The sequence below is a fragment of the Mandrillus leucophaeus genome, unplaced genomic scaffold (genome assembly GCF_000951045.1).
Source record: "Mandrillus leucophaeus isolate KB7577 unplaced genomic scaffold, Mleu.le_1.0 Scaffold362, whole genome shotgun sequence".
NCBI lineage: Eukaryota > Metazoa > Chordata > Mammalia > Primates > Cercopithecidae > Mandrillus > Mandrillus leucophaeus.
Window position 1 is genome coordinate 1,833,187 of NW_012103832.1, and position 8,386 is coordinate 1,841,572.

Sequence of the window (8,386 nt, forward strand, 5' to 3'; positions counted from 1 at the left end):
GGAGAGAGGCAGAAAACCTCCATAATCCCAGGTTTATGCAAAATCCATCACCTGAAGAAACTCCTTTAACATTCTTAAAGTGTAGACCTATTTCTGATGAATTATCTTAATTTTTGTTTACTTAAAAAGACTGACGAGGCTAGACTTTAAAGAGCAACACAATATTTCTCCTCCTTTCTCTCAGTGGTATTGTCCTGAGAACCCAGTCACTGCTGTGGAAAAGCCTAGATCACATGGAGAGATTTCCAGCTTCATTTGCCTTACATACGGATAAGGAAGACTTTGCAATGATTCCAGCCTGGGCCATTATCTGCCTGCAAACTTATAAGAGATTGTGAGCAAAACTCACCCATGTGAGCCTAGTTAACCCCCTAAGCCATATAAACTGAAAATAAAAATAATTTGGTATTATAGCAACCCTGAGTTTAGGATGGTTTGTTAGGCAGTAATAGGTAACCAGAAAACTTATCTAGTGTGGTTTATTCCAAAAATGTATCCTGGGTTATTATTTAATAATCAATCTTATTCACCACATTAATAGAATAAAGGGCTAAATTCATGATCATCTCAGGAGATAAAGTAGTCCAAAACACAAACATATACCTAAAGCAAGAGACATAAGAAGACTTCCATGGTTTCTGTTAAATATTACACATTTAAAAAGGAGTATTTTATCACAGATCGGAGTTGCGAGCATGTAGTCCTATTGATACAAAAGTAAATGCTTCTCATTTTTCAAGAAATACAGTTAAAGAGAATACAGACAATTATAGAAATAAGAATTAGAGAGTGAGACCTGAATGCATTTTAATCTGAAGTTCTCATAACCATTATCTTTCCCTTAGTTTTCTTGTGTACAACAATATACTATTTCTATAATTTTGTTTTTCATCAAAGACATCTGAGGTCAAGTCTTTGCACTTACAAACAAAACTCATTCTTTCTTATGAGCCTCTTCTAATTTTAATCTTATGTTTCAATAATGAATCTACTGAAAATAGGGATTGGGTAGGAAACTGAAAAAAAAGACAAGTAACAATCATCATGACAATGAAAATTAATATTGTTACATAACCAAAAGATAATATTAGACGTGTAGATAAAATATACACAACACTAAAGGAAACACAACTTACAGTTGTTTTGCTTTGTTTTGTTTTAGGGTTTTTATTGTTGTTGCTGTTGTTTTGTCTCTGAGTTGAAAGAAACCAAACTAAAGAAAGCACGGGACCCTGAAAAGATAGCATCTTTAAGGTTGTTCTTCTTGAAATTGAAAACAAGAAAAAAAATTATGTAGGAATGTTAGACATATTACAGCACATTTCTAAAAGAATCATAACCTTTATTTTTTCTCCCAAAGATTAGCAAACACAGATTAAAGAATAATAAATTTGTGATGGCAATAATAAAGCAAGAGAGTGATGAACAAAACAAAGAGGAAGAAAAAGGTGCCAATATTTTAAGAGGCTTGAAAAAATGTTGCAGTAAAAGTTAGTTTTAGAAGGAAAGTAACAAGGGCAGAGGTTAGAGACCTCAAATGACACATTCCTTAAGATATACACTCAAGAAGGAAAATTGAGGAAGGCCATCTCAAGTCTGTGGGAACTCCAGTGGATTAATCTTAAGTTAATTGCTGGGTATTAAAGCATGGACCTTTATTTTTGTTTTTGCTCCTTACAGTGTTTATAAATTCTCATTTGTCTGCTTTCCTTAATTTTAAATAGACTCATACTTTGTTAACATAAATCAATTTATTTTTTAAAAATGTTTTATTAATCTAAATACTTCTGAAGTTTTTTGACACTTTTGAATAGTACTCTTAATACTTATTCATACCTTTATCTCATATTTGTCATACTGTTTTGTAATTTATTTTACATGATTTTACTGTGTCTTACTGTGAACTGCTTCTGAGCCAGGAGTTTGTCTCCTTCCCTTTCTCCTTTGTTTAAATCATTGCAACTCTAATGCCTATTACTTCTAACACAATTAATAAATAAATTACTTCTAACAGAAATAAACAAAAGCAATGACTGAGTATCCTTGCAATGGATTGTTAGTTCTTGTATTGTAGATACTTCTGGGAATAATCTGATTCAATAATAATGTGAATTTTAATAAATTTGATAAATTTCAACACCCCTTCATGTTAAAAACTCTCAATAAATTAGGTATTCAAGGACTATACCTCAAAATAATAAGAGCCTTCTATGACAAACCCACAACCATAATATTGAATGAGAAAAACCTGGAAGCATTCCCCTTGAAAATGGTCACAATACAAGGATGTCCTCTCTCACGACTTCTATTTAACATAGTATTGAAATCCTAGCCAGAGCAATCAGGCAAGAGAAAGAAATAAACGGCATCCAAATAGGAAGAGAGGAACTCAAACTATCTCTGTTTGCAGATGACATAATTCTATAAAGAGAAAACATTATAATCTTGGCCCAAAAGCTCCTTCAGCTGATAAACAACTTAAGCAAAATTGCAAGACACAAAATCAATGTACAAAAATTACTAGCATTCCTATACACCACAACAGCAAAACAAAGAGTCAAATCAGAAAGGCAATCCCATTCACAGTTGCCACAAAAAGAATAAAATACCAGGGAATACAGCTAACCAGAGAAGTGAAAGATCTCTACAATGAGAATTACCAAACACTGCTCAAAGAAATCAGAGAAGACACAAACAAATAGAAAAACATCCCATGCTCATGGATAGGAAGAATCAATATCATTAAAATGGCTATACTGCCCAAGGCAATTTACAGACTCAATGATATGCCAATCAAACTATTAATGATATTATTCACAGAACTAGAAAAAACTATTTTAAAATTCATATGGGACAAAAAAAATTAAAAATAAAAATAAAAAAATAAATGAGCCCAAATAGCCAAGGCAATCCTAAGCAAAAAGAACAAAGCTGGAAGCATAACGTTACCTAACTTCAAACTATACTACAGTGATAAAGTAACCAAAACAGCATGGTACTTGTACAAAAACAGGCACATAGACCAATAGAACAGAATAGAGAGCCCAGAAATAAGGTCGCACATCTGAGACTATCTGATCTTCAACAAAGGTGGCAATAGCAAGCAATGAGGGAAAGACTCTGTATTCAATAAATAATGTTGGTTTAACTGGCCAGACATATGCCAAAGATTGAAGCTGGATCCTTTCCTTACACCATATATAAAAACTAACTCAAAATGGATTAAAGACTTAAATATAAAACCCAAAACTATAAAAATCCTGAAAGACAACCTAAGGAATACAATTTTGGATATAGGAACAGGCAAAGGCTCCGTGACGAAGACACCAAAGGCTATTGCGACAAAAGCAAAAATTGACAAGTGGAATCTAATTACACTTAAGAATTTCTGCACAGCAAAATAAACTATCAACAGAGGAAACAGACAACCTAGATAATGGGAGGAAATTTTTGCAAACTATGCATCTGATAGAGGTCTAATATCCAGCATCAATAAGGAACATACACAAATTTACAAGAAAAAAAAATCCCATTAAAAAGTGGGCAAAGGACATAAACAGACACTTCTCAAAAGACAACATATGTGTGACCAACAATAACATGAACAAAAAAGCTCAATGTCACTCATCATTAGAAAAATATAACTCAAAATCACAATGAGGTATCATCTCACACTAGTCAGAATGGCTATTAGTAAAAAGTCAAAAAATAGCAGATGCTGGCAAGGCTGTGGAGAAAAAGGAACCCATATACACAGTTAGTAGGAGTGTAAATTAGTTCAACCATTGTGAAAGGCAGTATGGAGATTCTTCAAAGAGCTAAAAGCAGAATTACCCTTCAACCCAGCAATCCTATTACTGGGTATATACCCAGAGGAATATAAATCATTCTACCATAAAGACACATGAATGCAAATGTTCACTGAAGCACTATTCACAATAGCAAAGACGTGGAATCAACCTAAATACCCATCAATGAGAGATTGCATAAAGAAAATGTGATAAATACATACCATGGAATACTATGCAGCTATAAAAAGAATGAGATCATGTCTTTTGCAGAAACATGGATGGAGCTGGAGGCTCTTATCCTTAGCAAACTAATGCAGGAACAGAAAACCTCATGTATTCACTCATGTACTCACTTATAAGTGGGACCTAAACGATAAGAACTTATGAACACAAAAAAGGAAACGACACACTGGGTTCTGGCCCTGGGTGGAAGGTGGGAGGAGGGACAGGAGCAGAAAAGATAAATATTTGGTACTGGGTTTAATACCTGGGTGATGAAATAAGATGTACAATTAACCCCTGTGACCTGTGTTTACCTATGTGACAAACCTTCACATGTACTCCCCAGTCTAAAATCAAAGTTAAAAAAAAGAATGTGTATCTTTTGTTGTTTTGACAAGGCTATTTTACATTCCTGAGTGATAAAACAACTTAGTTTGTTGTAGAAAACTGATGGGAATGCAAATACTTCTTGTGCACATTAATGCAAGTATATAATGTACAGTAGATAATATGTACATATAATACAGGCATACCTAATTTTACTGTGCTTCACTGATGTATTTTTTACAAATTGAAGATTTTGGGCAACTTGTGTTGAGCAAGTCTAGTGGCACCATTTTTCCAATAGCAAATGCTCACTTCATATCTCTATTACATTTTGGTAATTCTCAAAATATTTCAAACATTTTCATTATTTTTATATTTGTTATGATGATCTATGATCAGTGATTTTTGATGTTATTATTGTAATTGTTTTGGAGCACCATGGCCTGCACTCATAAGATGGCAAACTTATTTGACAAGTGTTATGTAAGTGTTCTGACTGTTCCACCAACCAGCAGTTCCTCTCTCTGTCTCCCTGTCTCTCTCTCTCTGTCTCTCTCTCCTGGCCTGCCTATTCTCTGAGACACAGCAATATTGAAATAGACCAATTAATAGTCCTACAGTGACTTCTAAGCATCCAAATGAAAGAAAGAGTCTTATATCTCTCATGTTAAATCTAAAGCTAGAAATGATTAAGCTTAGTGAGGAAGGCATGTCGAGAGCTGAGTGACCAAAAGCCGGGCCTCTTGCACCAAACAGTCAAATTTTTAATGCAAAGTTAAAGTCCTTGAAGGAAATTAAAAGTACTACTCCAGTGAACACACAAATGATAAGAAAGCAAAACACCCTTATTGCTAATATGGAGAAAGTTTAGTGGTTTGAATAAAAGACCAAATCAGCAACAACATTCTTGTAAGCCTAATATAGAAGAAGGACCTAACTCTCTTGAATTTTATGAAAGCTGAGATAGGTGGGGACTTGCAGGAGAAAAACATTTGGTTAACACATGTTGGTTCATGAGGTTTAAGGAAAGAAGCCATCCCCATAACATAAAAAGTGCAAGGCAAAGCAGCAAGTGCTGATGTAGATGCAAGTGACCCAGAAGATCTAGTCGAGGTCATTAATGAAGGTGTCTACACGAAACAATAGATGTTCAATGTAGATGAAACAGCCTGCTATTGAAAAAAAAATATGCCACCTTGGACTTTCAAAGCAGAAGAGAAATCAATGCCTGGCTTCACAACTTCAAAGAGCAGGCTGACTCTCTTTTTAGGAGCTAATGCAGCTGGTGACTTTAAGTTGAAATGAATGCTTGTTTACCGTTCTGAAAAGCATAGAGCCCTTAAGAATTGTGCTAAATCTACTCTTCCTCTGGTCTATAAATTAAACAACAAAGTCTGAACGACAGTGTATTTGTTTATAATATGGTTTACTGAGTATTTTATGCCTACTATTGAGACCCATTGCTCAGCAAAAAGATTTCTTTGAAAATATTACTGCTCATTGACAATGCACCTGGTTACCCAAGAACTCTAATGGAGATGTAGAAAGAGATTAATGTTGTTTTCATGCCTGCTAACAAAATATCCATTCTTTAGCCCATGGATCAAGGAATACTTTTGACTTTCAAGTCTTATTATCTATGAAATACATTTCATACAGCTATTGCTGCAATAAATAGTGATACCTTTAATAAATCTGGGCAAAGTACATTAAAAACTTTCTGGAAAGGATTTATTATTCTAGATGCCATTAAGAACATTTGTGATTCATGGGACAAGGTCAAAATATCAACATTAACAAGAGTGTGTAAGAAATTGATTCCAAACCTCACGGGTAATATTTTAGGGATTTAAGACTTCAGTGGAGGAAATAACCACAGATGTGACAGAAAGAGCAAGGGAATAGAATTAGAAGAGGAGCCCAAAGATGTGACTAAATTGCTACAATCTGACAATAAAATTTTAACTGATGAGGAGGTTTTTTTTAATGGATAAAGAATGAAAGTGGTTTCTTGAGACACAATATATTTATTAAATATTCCAAATCTGTTGTTGTCATTCAATAGCATTCACAACCTGGTGAAGTTGTTGTCAATGTTGTCGGAATGACAGCAATACATTTAGAATATTTAATCAATTTTGTTGATAAAGCAGTGGCAGAATTTGAGAGGACTGACTCCAATTTTGAAAGAAGTTCTACTGTGGGTGAAATGTTATTGAAGAACATCGCATCCTACAAAGAAATTTTTCATGAAAGGAAGAGTCAATTGATGGAGCAAAACTTCATTGTTGTCAAATTTTAAAAAAATTGCCACAGCCACCCCAACCTTCAGCAACCACCGCCCTAATTAGTTTGTAGTCATCGAGGAAAGATCCTTCTCCAGTAAAAAGATTACAACTCTCTGAAGGCTCAGATGATCATTAGTTTTTTTTTTTTTTTTTTTTTAGCAACAAAATACTTTTTAGTTTAGTTATGTACATATTTTTAGACATAATGCTACTGCACACTTAATAGACTAGAGTATATTGTAAACATAACTTTTATATGCCTTGGAAAACTAAAAAAAAAAATTGGTTTTAGTGAATGAAGCAATCACCTTATTGCTTTATTCACTTTATTGTGGTGGTCTGGAATGCAACCTGCAATATCTCCAAGGTGTGCAAACATATATTGCATATGTCAAATTTTTATTTGAACCCAAACCAGTTCCCTCGATAAGTATGTATACAATCTTGACATGCATTAATTTTATATCTGTATTAGAATGGTACTTTTACTTTTTAAAAAGTGTATTTTATTAACTCATATACATAGTAAGGAAGAGCACTCTCTGTGAAGACCATTAACTTCGAACAGAGGCAAAGGGGTGTCTTATTAAGGGAAAGTGCAATATATTTTATCAGAAAAAGTGATTGTTCTGTTAGTCAAGTCTGTCTTTGATAACTGAAGATTGGTTGGCTGCCTGGGAGTACTATGTTGACTGATTGCTGATCTATGAACTAATTTAAGGAGTTATTTCTCTTTCTGTACACTTTAGGGTTGCTAAATCAAATTGGCACAGTGAATCAAACCAAGATGGAGTTCAGTAGTGTGGTCAAATATTTTTTCTCATAACTCTCATAGTAAGAGATCTCATAATACAACTCATCTACCATTGTGAAAAACGGTTGTGGGAGAAAAACTGTAGTTTGAACAACTGAAATTTTGAAATTTCAGCATAAATAGTATCAAAGGATAAATAGGTAAGTACTTTACAATTTTGTATTGACTATAAGGAGTTTAGGAATCTGGAGGAAAATCAGCATTTGTGTTCTTTGGCAAGGTTTTATGCAAAAGATAGATTTTAATTGAATCTATAAAAGTAAAATAGACAAAATAAAATAGGAAAGCATTTTATGAAAAAAAACATCAATAGGGGCATGAAAACAGAGGATGCTGCTGGCTTGGAACAGCAGAGGCAAGAGCTAGGAGCCTGGGATGAAGGGAAACACCGAGGAGTAGAAAATGGGTGGTGGTGAGGCAACTGAAAGGAGCTAAGCATGTGGGTCCCAGGCAAAGGAAAAAAGGAGATGTTGGGAGAAGAAACCTGGACAGATGGCTGGGATAACAACAATTAGAAATTCCAAGAGGCTTTCTGTAAAAAGCAGGGCAGAGATTTTTTTTTTTTTTTTTAAATGAGGAATCCCTGGAGACATTTAAAAGTAGAGTAACAAAATGAACTGAGGCATAGTAGAAGGGAATGCTAAACAGCTCTAGGAAAACAACCATAAGAACAATCTGAAAACAAGATTGCTTTATATATATATACACACACACACATATACACACACACACACACATATACATACACATATATACACACACACATATACATACATACACACACATATAGTCGTGTGTGTGTATAATTAGAAATACGTAATACACTTTTTTTTTTTTTGACACGGAGTCTTGCTCTGTCATCTAGGTTGGAAGGTAGTGGCGTGATCTCGGCTAACTGCAAGCTCCGCGTCCCGGGCTCACGCCATTCTCCTGCCTCAGCCTCC